The sequence below is a fragment of the Ceratotherium simum genome, chromosome 19, assembly GCF_057802395.1.
Source record: "Ceratotherium simum simum isolate JZ-2026a chromosome 19, ASM5780239v1, whole genome shotgun sequence".
NCBI lineage: Eukaryota > Metazoa > Chordata > Mammalia > Perissodactyla > Rhinocerotidae > Ceratotherium > Ceratotherium simum.
The window spans coordinates 46550872-46564234 of NC_141918.1; positions in this window are offsets into that span (position 1 = coordinate 46550872).

Here is a 13363-nt window from a genome sequence, read left to right on the forward strand (position 1 = left end):
ATCACTGTCTTATCTAATATGTCCTTGTTGGTTCATTACAAAATCTTTCCATATCCTTTAAGTAATAGTGATTTTTATATTTCATTCACTCCATAGAGTATTGAAGAAAATTGAGTTAAAATAAGAAAAGAAAAAAATTGATGTATATTTTTAGCAGTTGTCCTACCCCTGCTTCAGTTTAACAAGGTAGAAGTTGTTACTTGTGCATTGGCCCATAACTGGAAGCCTTTATTCAGTCACTGTGCTCTCTAAATTTTCATATGGGCTGTAGTTTTGGACCCACCATGTGCTAAAATTTATTAGGCAAAAAACATGACTCTTGGTGTTGAAAGCTATATTGGGACAGCCAAACAGGTCCTTGTATGTCCTAGGCATGCCAACAAATCCAGCCAGAAAATTCTTTTTAATAGTTGCATGAGTAACTGGTATTTTAAGAAGACACCCACACAGAGGGGAGAGATACTGGGAAACATCAGATTTTTAAGGGCTCAATAGGGGAGTTTGCTTTTTCTGTTAAACTCCACCTGCGGTCTAAGCAAGGGAGCTGGTGCCGAGTCTGCAATAGCACAGCGTGCTTCCTTTATGTATTGTGTGGGATCTGATAAATTTTTCAGGATCCAGTCCAGCTGTGCTCTCATCACATTGATTTAATGGCCCTTAAGAGAAACCATAAAAGTGCTTTCTGGTTAGTGGGGCCCAGCTGTTTCTCATACGATTGCATAAGACAGCAAGCTGAGTTAGCTATAGATTAATGATATTAAAAACTCAACTTTTTCCATATCATTTTCTTTTCATACCAAAAAAGACCTAGAGCAAATATGTGATTTGTTAGGTTAGGTTATTGACCCCAAAGGGAAAGGACCCAAAGTGATTGTCTGATTTGATCTAAATAAGCTAATTGAGGCCCCCAAATAAACACTGAGTCATATTAACATATCTAGGATGTATATGAATGTGTGTGTGTGTTTGTGTGTGTGTGTGAGAGAGTGTTCCCAAAGGGTGATGTGAAGGCTGATGGCTGGAAGGAGGGCTCTATATTCATTACCAGGCAACAGTGCAAGAAGCCAACAAATTATTTGAGGATGATCAGTCTCTCTGATGAGGTTAAGCACACTGAAAGTCAGTATGAAATGAATAGCTGCATAGATTTACAGTGTCATTCATACCATTTGAGCCTTTTGGTTTTCTGCAAGCAGAAGGGCGATTGCACTACCAGGCAATCTAAGTATTAAGCCCCTGGGTATGAAACAGACTGTATTTAAAATGTTTCTGCTCTGAAGCAGACATGAAGCATTTAGAGCTTTTGCACTTCGGGTACTTTCAGAGAGCAGAGTACTCAGAAGTAGAGTAAAAGGTTTTCTCACTCCTGTTTACACAATGAGAGATATGGGGATGGGAAGAGCTAGAAAAGTGTTAATTCTAAAACCATGATTTTTAGTATTTTACCAAATTATAGTTCCTAAATTCAGGGAGTACAGCATGGACTCGCTGAAATTAGAAGTTATCATGGAAACAAATGGCTGGAGAATTACAATTATTATTTGACTAACTTTGGATGATCAACTGTGATTACAACAGCCTCTTTTTAAATAAGACCACATGGAAGTGATTCATTGTTTGTGATTGTAGAATTACAGAACGTGAAAGACCGTGCATAGCAAACTGTTGCAAATTTGAAATCCTTGTAGTATAGATGGGAAGTAATTACCTTTACATTATCAGTGAAAAAAAGATTTTGCTAAGCAACAGAATGTTGTCAGAAGAAGCTCATTCAAACAATTTTGAAGCATCCATTTAAATAGAGAGTTTGACATCTATTCTTGTCTGCTCATTAATGTAGTTCCCTATAATAACTCTTTGATAGTTTATTTCAAACGCAACTGATTTTAAACCATCAAAAAGTTGTTCAAGCTTAAGGATTCTTTTCTGCACAAATTTAAACACTAAAGATATTTCTCGGTTTTTTAGGCGTTGTTCAGGGTTTAAGATAGTTGTTTTAAAATAATGCCCGCTGAATATCTATGGAATATCAGATTATAAGGAAATTTATGGAACTATTCTCCAGATGGAGAGAAAGTGGCATATTTGTATAAAACTAGGTAATGATTCAAGGTCATATATATTTATCAATGTTTTCCCCCTGGGGCAATTGAACAAAGGCTTTAGAGTTCTCAACAGACACCTACGGACATAACTGGAGCAAGAGAGATGCTGTTAATGTCAGTATTTCAGTAGCTGCTGTTTTTGATTAAATATCATGTAGATCAGTGTCTCTCTACTGAATAACATAGGCTTGAAAAATCAAATGCTTGGTGGCCTAAATAGGCAACAATAACCAATATCATAACTTTGCCAGATACTTCTGTGGGAAACGCTAAGCCCTGTCAATATTTGCCATTGGTACAATTCTAGCCAATGCTCTAAAGGCAGAGTAGCATTGTTTGGTGATGACGCGGGAGTGGTAAGAATGTGACATCCCTCTGTTCTATTGATTGCCAACAGAGTCAAGTTCTTCTTTTGCCACCAGGAGCAGTGAAGTTGGGCTCTCTGTAGTTCTCTGTGGTTTGCACTCAGTCCTGAATTCAGAGCCCAGGATAAGAAAGTTGTTGGCAATCACCGACATGCAAGTCAGAAAAATGCCAGGCTGATGTAATGCAGGCTTCTATTTCACTTCAGAATGAAAATGTAATGTTCCTTGAGATTCCGTTACGGAGGAATTCATTATGGTTATCTTATGAATGATGGGTTCTGCAAAATAACGTTTGTGCTACATATTTTTGTGGCTATTTCAGAAAATGCATTACAAGAGGCAAACAGCCAGAGGCACGAATCATGCTTAAGATGAAGTTAGAAGTAGAAGTGGTTCAGCAGAAACTGAGTTTTTCTTTCTTTCTTTAGGTCAAAGATAAAAGGCTGTGTAGTAGAGCATGTGCTTTTGGGGAGGGTGCCTAGTCAGCCCTGTAGGAGTTTCTCCTTTCTCTCTTTTTGCCCCCTTTCGGCAATTGAATCATTTTGAAATTTTTCTAACTAGTATTCCTTTATGTGCTCATTTAAAAGCCTGGGGAATAAAGAAAATCAAAAGAAGGAAGAAAAATATCAATCTGACCACACAAATGCAACTATTCTTAACGTGTTGATATATCTCCTTCCAATAAAGTCTTTCCGCATATACAGGCTTTAAAAACATAATGTGATCATAATGGTATCCAATCAATAAAAAACATGATTATTATTAGTATTAGATTAATTTTTTATTTAGCACCAAGTTGCATGTGGATTTTCATATGTAAAAGAGATGTTCCCAGATTTTCTCTAATATTAAGAGCCAAATCAGAATCTCACATTATTCAATTAGCAGAAGTCTTTTAGCAGGCTCCATTCTCCAAGAATTTCTAGGGTATGGAAGGAACGCTCGTATGTTCTCCCATCCATCCTGGCTGTCGATGGTCACCTTAATGCTTTATCCACTCTAGTCTGCTGCTCATCTGTTGCTCTCTTATCACCTTATAATCAGCATTTCCAGTCTGCATTAGCTCTGTCTTGACTGTCACGCCTCGAGAATGAACACGTGCGGAATTTCCCAAATAAGAACGAATACCAGGCAATTCACAGGTAATAAAATTTTCGTTAGAATTTGAGGGTTACCAGAAAATGCAATGTAAGCAGGAAAGAAAATATTAGAACTATTTAAGAGGCTACTTAATATTCTGTTGAGGAAAACAGTCCAGAACTTATTTATGTACTTGTTGTTGAGCATTTAGGTTGTTTCCAATTTTTTGCCTTTTAAAATAATTCTCATATGTATTTTGGTGCAAAATATTTATAATTCCATGTCACACAGTCTCTGTGTGGAAAATATTCTTAGCTCTTGAGATCTATCAGAAGATTTTGTGGGAAAGAAGTGCTAGAGGAAGAATTTCTAGAGTCACTTACATTAATGGTTAGCAACAGTTTGTGTTTTGTATTTCCATTTGAGTAAATTTGATAAATTATATTTTTCTAGGAACCTGACCCTTTTATCCAAGATTTCAAATTTATTGCCATAAACTGTTTATAGTATTGTATTAACTGTTTCTTAATGTAGTTATTATTTCTTATATTTTACCTCCGATATTGTGTGCGTGTGTGTCGTCATGCACCTTCTTTTTATTTTCCTTGATCAGTTTTCCCAGAGTTTTACTATGAAAAAATTTATGGTTTTATTTATTTATTTTTATGGTGAAGAAGATTAGCCCTGAGCTAACATCCATTGCCAATCCTCCTTTTTTTTTTTTTTTTTTGCAGAGGAAGATTGGCCCTGGGCTAACATCAGTGCCCATCTTCTTCTCCTTTATATATGGGACACCTGCCACAGCATGGCTTGATAAGTGGTGTGTAGGTTCGTGCCTGGGATCTGAACCTGCGACCCTGGGCTGCTGAGGCGGAGTGCGCGAGCCTAACCACTATGTCACTGGGCCAGCCACTTTATGGTTTTATTTTTATATTTTATTAATTTCTGCTCTTATGTTTATTATTTTCTTCCTTCTACCAATTTTAATTTTATTTCTATTTTAAACTTCTTTATTTGAATGCTTAATTTTCAGCCTGCATCCTTTTCTAACAGCAACAAGGCTATACATTTGTCCTAGGCACTGCTTTAGCTGCACCCAGATATTTTCATTTGTAGTTTTTAATATTTTATTTATTACATAAAATATTATTTAGCTCCAAATATTTTCTAATTTCCATGAAACTGTATAAATTTTTCTTATTTAAATGTTTTCCTCATTTTCCAAACTTAGGATTTTATAGTGATCTTTTTGTTGTTATTTGCTAACTTACTTGTACAATGTAGTATATATTATAGTAGCATATATTATATTATAAATATAGTAATATAAATATTACATATATTATGTATGTAATATTCTGTGTAATACAGTATATATTATACCTATCTTTTGAAAGTAGTTGATAGTTGATATGTCGCCTATTTTATGCTCAAGTTTTAAAAATGGATTCATATATCTTCAAAAGATCATGAATTCTATAGTGGTTGGGGTAGTGTTTTAAACATATTTAGAATAGATCAGGTTTACTAATCATGTTATTCAAATCTCCTGTTTATCGATTTTTTTCTGTTTTTTTCAGTCATTTGCTGAAAAACATATGTTAAAATCTTCAATATGATATAGCAAATTTGTATATTTTCCTTATTCTGAAAAAATTAGTTTTATCTATTTTAAGACTATATTACTGGGGCCAGCTGGGTGGTGTAGCGGTTAAGTTCGCACACTCTGCTTCGACGGCCCAGGGTTTGCAGGTTCGGATCCTGGGTGCAGACCTGCACACCACTTATCAAAACCATGCTGTGGCAGCGTCCCATATAAAGTAGAGGAAGATGGACACAGATGTTAGCCCAGGGCCAATATTCCCAGCAAAAAAAAAAAAAAGAGGAGGATTGGTAACAGATGTTAGCCCAGGGCTAATCTTCCTCAACAACAACAACAAAAAAGACTATATTATTAAGTAAATAAAAGTGTAGAATTGTTAAAAATTCTTCAATTTTTAATTGAAAGCTTCATCATTATGCGTTGACCCTCTTTAGTTCTAGTAATGGTTCTTCATTTCAAGTCTTTCAAAAAATATTAACATAGCAATATTAGCTTTATTTGGTTAGTTATTTGCTTGATATTTCTCCCTTTATTGTTTTTCTTTTTATGTTATTGGATTCCTAGTTTAGAAACGTCTCTTGCCCACAGAACACAGGTGGATTTTTTAAAATTGAGATTGACAATCTTTGTCTCCTAATTTGTCCTGTTTGACATTCATCAGTTTTCTTGAATTTGTGGATTCATTATGAATTCTAATTGGATGTATGTTGGATCTTCTCTTTCTAATCCCATATCTCTTCATCTCCCTATTGTATTTCTACATCTGTTTCTCTAAACTGCATTTCTAATATTTTCTTTCTTTTTTTTAGGTAAAATTGGTTTATAACATCATATAAGTTTCAGGTGTACAACATTGTAGTTTGATATTTGTATACACTACAAATATCACCACTATAAGTCTAGTTACCATTCATGAACATACAGTTGAACCCCATCACCCTTTTTGCCCACCCCCGCAAGCCCCCTACCCCTCTGATAACCACCAATCTGTTCTCTATATCTATGAGTTTGGTTTTCTAATTTTTTTGTTTGCTCATTTGTTTTGTTTTTTAGATTCCACATATAAATGAAATCATACAGTATTTGTCTTTCCCCATCTGACTTATTTCACTTAGCATAATACCCTCAAGGTCCATCCATTTTGTCACAAATGGCAAGATTTCCCTTTCCATGACTGCATAGTATTCCATTATGTCTGTTTGTTTATCTATCTATCTGTCTGTCTGTCTATCTATCTATCTATCTACCTACTACCTATACCATGACTTCTTTATTCATTCATCAATTAATGATCACTTAGGTTGTCTCCATTTCTTGGCTATTGTAAATAGTGCTGCAGTGAACATAGGAATGCATATATCTTTCCAAATTAGCATTTTCGTATTCTTTGGGTAAACACCCAGAAGTGGAATAGCTGGATTATTTGGTAGTTTTATCTTTAATTTCTTCAGGAATCTCCATACTGTTTTCCATAGTGGCTGCACCAATTTACATTCCCACCAACAGGATACGAGGGTTCTCTTTTCTCCACCAACACTTGTTATTTCTTGTCTTTTTGATAATAGGCCATTCTAACAGCTGCAAGGTGATATCTCATTGTAGTTTTGATTTGCAGTTTCCTGATAATTAGTGATGTTGAATATCTTTTCATATGCCTGTTGGCCATTTGTATGTCTTCTTTGGAAAAATGTATATTCAGGTCCTCTGTCCATTTTTTAGTTAGGTTGTTTGGCTTTTTGTTGTTGAGTTATATGAGTTCTTTATAAAATTTGGATATTAACCCCTTATCAGATATATGATTTGCAAATATCTTCTCCCATTCAGTAGGTTGCTTTTTCATTTTGTTTTTGGTTTTCTTCACTGTGCAGAAGATTTTTAGTCTGATATTTTTTCAGCTCTATCTACTGGTTCAAGAATCCTCTCTTGGGCTATGTCTATCTTCTGTTTAATACATAAAAGGAGTTCTTAATTTCAATTATATTATTTATATTTTTATTTATGAGTTTCTAAACCCTAAAAGGAGCCTACCACAAGCTGTTCTAACTGACCCCAAGAGAGTCCTACAGCTCAGATTTTATACCTACTGGTCTTTGCTCATAGATGACTCATAAAGCTCTAAAGCAAAGAGATCCCCAACACACAAATTCAAAAGGTGACTGGGAAAGGTGGCCTTCCTATTGCTGGATTTTCACTGCACTCATAATTCATGAGTGAATTTTAAATTCACTGAAGTTCTCAGTAGTTTGTTTTGACTTTTAGTTTTTTTCCACAATGAACAAAAATATGTTTAAAGTTAAAATAAAACAAAATATTAAAACATATAATTACTTAGATATTCTGTGACCACACTCACTCTTACACTACTTAGATATGCTATGACTCAATTGGTTTCTTTTGTACTTGACACACTATCTAATTTATACAGATCTTTGTCACTTAAGTAGTTTAGTTTAACTTTTGAGACTAAGAGGGAGAACTTCATTTGTTAATTGCAAACAGCACACATCAGAGAAAAACAGCTTAATCTCTTCTATTTTCAAGAGAAGAATTTACTTTTTATACTCATCACAAAATATTACTTCTGACTTGTGTTTTCAAAAATAATAGTTATAATGGACTTATAACATTTATAAATATCCCTACAGCTTTGTATGTCATAGAAGAATCAAAAAATATTGAACAAAGAAGAGCACCAAACAGTAATGAAAAGCTAAAAACAATAAAACACATTGTCAAAAAATGCTGGTAAGGGGCTGGCCCGGTGGCATAGCGGTTAAGTGCGGGTGCTCTGCTTTGCTGGCCTGGGGTTTGCGGGTTCGGATCCTGGGAGCACACCAATGCACCGCTTGTCAAGCTGTGCTGTGGCGGTGTCCCATATAAAGTAGAGGAAGATGGGCACAGATGTTAGCCCAGGGCCAATCTTTCTCAGCAAAAAGAGGAGGATTGGCATCAGATGTTAGCTCAGGGCTAATCTTCCTCACAAAAAACAAAAAAAAACGCTGATAATGTCTAAGAGGAAGTAAAAGAAATGACAGTAGGAAAGAGTGATGGAAGTGCTCAATGATGACGACATATTTCCTTTTTTACATCTTAGGAATAGGATGTAAAAAAACAAGCACACAATAAGTAGAGAAAAGATCGAAAAACACCACATTGTGTTTACATCCAAAGAAATGAAGTTACAATTGTACTTATAATCAGTTCATCTTATTTGATTGCATAAAGTTAATCACAAGTTGGAAGGAAATTATTTCCAACATTTCTGTACATTTTATTCTACTCACCATGTATAAAGCTCTGGTTTAGGCCCAGTAGGAGAAGTAAATAGCATCATACATGCCCTCAAAAAGCTAATGAACTTAGACATATTACAAGACAGTGTGTGATTGATAGCAAAAGTGAGCTACAGTCAATATATACTGTAGTTCAGAAAGAGGAAAATGTTGAGGGCTAAAATGGTAAGAAAACATAGGAGAGATAAATAAGATTATATAGAACAGGAGGCAGGTTGTTATTCCACTAAAAAGGAAGATGTGGAAAGACACAGAGAGGTGTGTAGGGACGGTGAGAAGACCCAAGTGTAGGCATTTGTGTAGAAGACTGGCAGGAACCAATGTGAAGTGACTTGCTTAAGGGCAAATAATACATCTCAACTTCAGGAACTGAGAACTTCCATTTCCAGTTACACTGGGGACAGTAATCACTAAGATCAAGTTACATAATTCTAAGTAATACTAAGACTCGTTTTCTTCCTGGTGAGAGGGAGAAATTGCCAGATCTTCTCTTGAGAATTGAAAGAAGAATGGGTATGGAGAGATATTATGAGGTCAAGATGAAAAAAAAAAAATGAAGAAGTTCCTTAGGGTAAGTAAAATGGTGTGAGACTAGGCATGGGTTAATGAGTGGCTAGGACGGGGGAAGAAAAACAATGGAATTCAAATGAGCAAGAGATGATTTTGTTAAATGGATCCTCTCCATGAATGCTGAATTTGCCAAGGACAGTAAGTAACAGGTATTGCGCGGTGGAAAGAAAACTTGTGAGTTGTGCTAGAGTCCTCAAGGAATATGATAGTGGCTATTAAATCAGAATATGAAATTTCCACGAGTTTTCAATCCATGAAGAAACATTTTTAATATTTAGTGGAAAGTTAGAGAAACGTGGAAATATTTTTAATTCCTTTAAAGATCTATAGTTACCATGTTAATATTGACAAAAGATTATTATATGTAATTTTATTCATAAAAAGATATTTAACGGGGCCGGCCTGGTGGCGCAAGCAGTTAAGTGCGCACGCTCCGCTGCGGTGGCCTGGGGTTTGCCGGTTCGGATTCTGGGCACGCACCAACGCACTGCTTGGCCAGCCATGCCGTGGCGGTGTCCCATATAAAGTAGAGGAAGGTGGGCATGGATGTTAGCCCAGGGCCAGTCTTCCTCAGCAAAATAGGGGGAGGATTGGCAGATGTTAGCATAGGGCTGATCTCCTCACAAAAAAAAAAAAAAAAGGATATTTAAGGAAAGGTTAGAAAGACAAATTTTCACATACAAACTCAATACTGATAAGCATTTTAATCCTTATCTATTTAATACAAATAGAATTATATAGGCTGATGAAATTTAATAATTTTACCATCTCTTAGTTTTCATTATTTTTATGATAATCTGGAAAAAATATGAGAATGGTTTGTGTCACTATCGCTGTTACTACTACGACTGCACTTCTGCTAGTTCTACTGGTGGAATTCACCATCCACCTGCAGCTGCTGCTAGTTTCATCTACTGAGCCTGTCTGGTATCTAGACATTGCGCTAAGAAATTTGCATCTCAATTCTTTTAAGCCTCACAAAACTCTTCTGAAAGAGGTGCCATTACTGTCTTCACTGCCCAGATGAAGACACTAAGCCTTGGGGAACTTAATACTTTTGCCAACATTGTTTTTTGCTTATTTAAATATTTTGCATTTTTTTTTACTAATGTTTTGTGTTTTATATATCATCTTCTGAGAGATGTGTGTTAAATTTTTCCACTGTCATTGTAGAATTTTTCAATTGTTCCTTGTAATTTTGGCAAACTTAGTTTTCTTTACTTTGGGATAATTTTGAAAGTTTATAGGAACTCTATTATTAATTTTATTGGTTACTTTTGTAAATATGCAATAACTCTCTTTATCTCATGATTATTTTTGCCTTGAAGTCTTTTGTATTTGATATTAATGGAGCTACACCAGTTAGTGTTTGCCTTGTTTACATGCTTTCCCTTTTGGTCTTTTTGTTGTTCTGTTACTTAATTATGTTAAGGGACATTTAGCTGGATATTTTTAAAAATTTCAAGCAATCTGAGAATCTCTTGTAATTGCTGAGTTTAATCCATTTATATTTATTGTGATTACTGATAGAGTTTGATTTATTTCTACTGTCATTGTGACATAGCTCTGTTTATAAGTGAGATTGCCCTACAGTTTCCCCTTCTAAGCCCTTCTATCATTGCCTGGGCTTTTTGCTTTTCAGTATTAAACATTAAAAAAAGGAAAAACACTTAAAATACATTAAGATGACTTCTCTGGAAGGATTTCTGAAGATAGCATAGGCATGTGACGTAGTTTGGCCAAAGATATGTAGAGTGAAAACTTCTGTGAAAACTTTTGGTTCTCCTGGCACAGTGTTGTACCTTTCCTTTCTCTTTTGTCCTACTGGGATGCGGATGTGCTGGCTGTAGCTGTAGCAGCTATCTTGTAACCAAAAGAATAACAGAGACATTATTAGTCTTAGAACAGGACTTACAGCTGCCTTGACCTTTTGTCTTCTTGTTATGTGAGAAAAATAATCTATTTTAAGCCACTGAACATGGGTTATAAATGGAGCAAAACACAACTAAATTGATATCTTTTTCTTTCTTTCCTAATTTCTATTAGACAGTAATCCCACTCACTTTTCTCCTCCTATTGATTTTGAAACTGTCCACTTACTTTTGATTCTTCAGTTGTTATTCTTAAATTTTTAGAAAACAATTGGCTTGAAAAATGGTTAAAAATAATTGATATCTCCACCCTTCTATATAAACTAAACAATAAGCAGGATGCTTTAGCCTCAGTCATCCTCATCATTCTTTCCCATCTTCCAAATGCATGGTCTTATATTTTAACTCCAGCTTGTTTTTAACCCATCCATAGTGACAGTTACTGTTGCATTTATAGTCAATCATGTTTAGATTTGCCAATGTTTTTACAAATTTCTTTTCATAATCTTCCTTCTAGTTTTGCTTTCTTCTTACTAAAATTTATCCTATAATGGTTCTTTCAGTGAGGTCTGCAAAATTTAATCTATTTTAATCTTTGTTTTCCTGATAACAAATGTATTTAAGCTTCACATTTGAATGAATTTAGCTTTATGTAGAATTCTAAGTTAACATTTATATTTTCTCAGCACTTTAAAGATGTTGCATTTTCTCTGGCTTCCATGGTGGTTCTCAGCAATCTGCTCTCAGCTAACTGTTCTTTTGTGTGTCTTTTCTCTCTGATTACTTTTATAATATCCTCCTTGTCTTTAATTTTCCCTCTTCTGCTTCTGGTCCTGGCAGTGGCAGCAGCAGCACTCAGGCAACCTCAGCAGCTCAGGCTTCTGTTTCCAATAAAGGAAGATTCTGCTGTCTGGTGACCTTAAAAGTTAATTTTTAATGATAAGAGTGGCAGAAAATGATTGTAGCATGGATACGGCAGCAACAACAGTGAGAATATGGGCCCCCAAATGTTTCAGTGTCCACAGGAGTATGAGCTTTTGGGTTCCTTCGATATGGTTGTTCTGGTGCTTCCAACAACAACAGAAACAGCAACACCTAGATAACATTACTTTCTCTTTAGCTTCTCTAGCCCTTCTAACACATTGTAAACAATTCTCTATATTGTACACTTCTCTTTGAAATACTTAGAGTTGTTTCTTTTTTCCAAACTGGAACTAACTAATACCATCTAGATGAGAATACAGTAACTTATATTAATGTGGGAAGATTATATGACCCTGTCCATTGATATCAATATTAGCCATGTGACTTGTTTCAACCAATGAAATGGGAGCAGAAGTGACATGACTCATAGCCAAGTGGAAGCTTTAAGAGACGTTACATCATTTCACACTATTCTCTTTTCCTTCAGTGACAACAACAATGTCCCAGAGAAGAGATGCCCATCTATTTGGATTTTGGAGTGCACGAACCTGAGGCACAGTAGACCTATGATGGACATATAACATGAGCAAGAAATATACCTTTGTTGTTGTAAGATACTAAGATTTTTGAATAATTTGTTACTGCAGTATAATTTAGCTTAAAATGATATAGTTTGGGTTTACTTTTATTTATAATGTTGGAGACTCATTTAATTTTTTTTTTTTGTTTTTTGTGAGGAGATCAGCCCTGTGCTAACATCTGCCAATCCTCTTCTTTTCTTGCTGAGGAAGACTGGCCCTGGACTAACATCTTGCCATGCAGTGCGTCGGTGTGCGTCCGGGATCTGAACCGGTGAACCCCGGGCCGCCACAGTGGAGCTCAAGCACTTAACTGCTTGTGCCACCGGGCAGGCCCACGTTTAATTTTTTAATCTGAGAAATTATGTTATTCTTCAATTCTGAAAAATTCTGTCATTAACTCTTTGAATATTGCCTTCCTCTACTCTCAAGCCTCTCTTTCTAGAATGGAAATGTAAAATATATTGACTTTTAAGGAATGTGTTAATTTTTGCATATTTGTAAATTTTCCAATTTTCCTTTTATTATTTCTAGTTTTATTCCATTGCGCTTGGAAAAGATACTTGGTATATTTCAATCTGCTTAAATTTGTTAGGACTTTTGTGTTAAGACATGATCTTTTCTGGAATAAGTTCCATGTGTGCTTGAGAAGAATGTTTATTCTGTTGCTATGGGATGGAATGTTCTATTTATGTCCTTTTGATATGTTTGATCTATAACATTGTTCAAGTCATCTCTTTCATTATTAATTTTCTGTCTGCATGTTATACCCATTGTCAAAAGTGAAGCATTGAAGTCTCCTACTGTTATTGTATTGCTGTCTATTTTCCCCTTCAGCTCAGTCAAGGTTTGCTTTTTATTTTAGGCACTGTGATGCTGGGTGCATGTGTATTTATAATTGCTATATCTTCTTGATGAATTGATCATTTTACCATTATATAATATTCTTCATTGTCTCTAGTCACAGTTTTTGA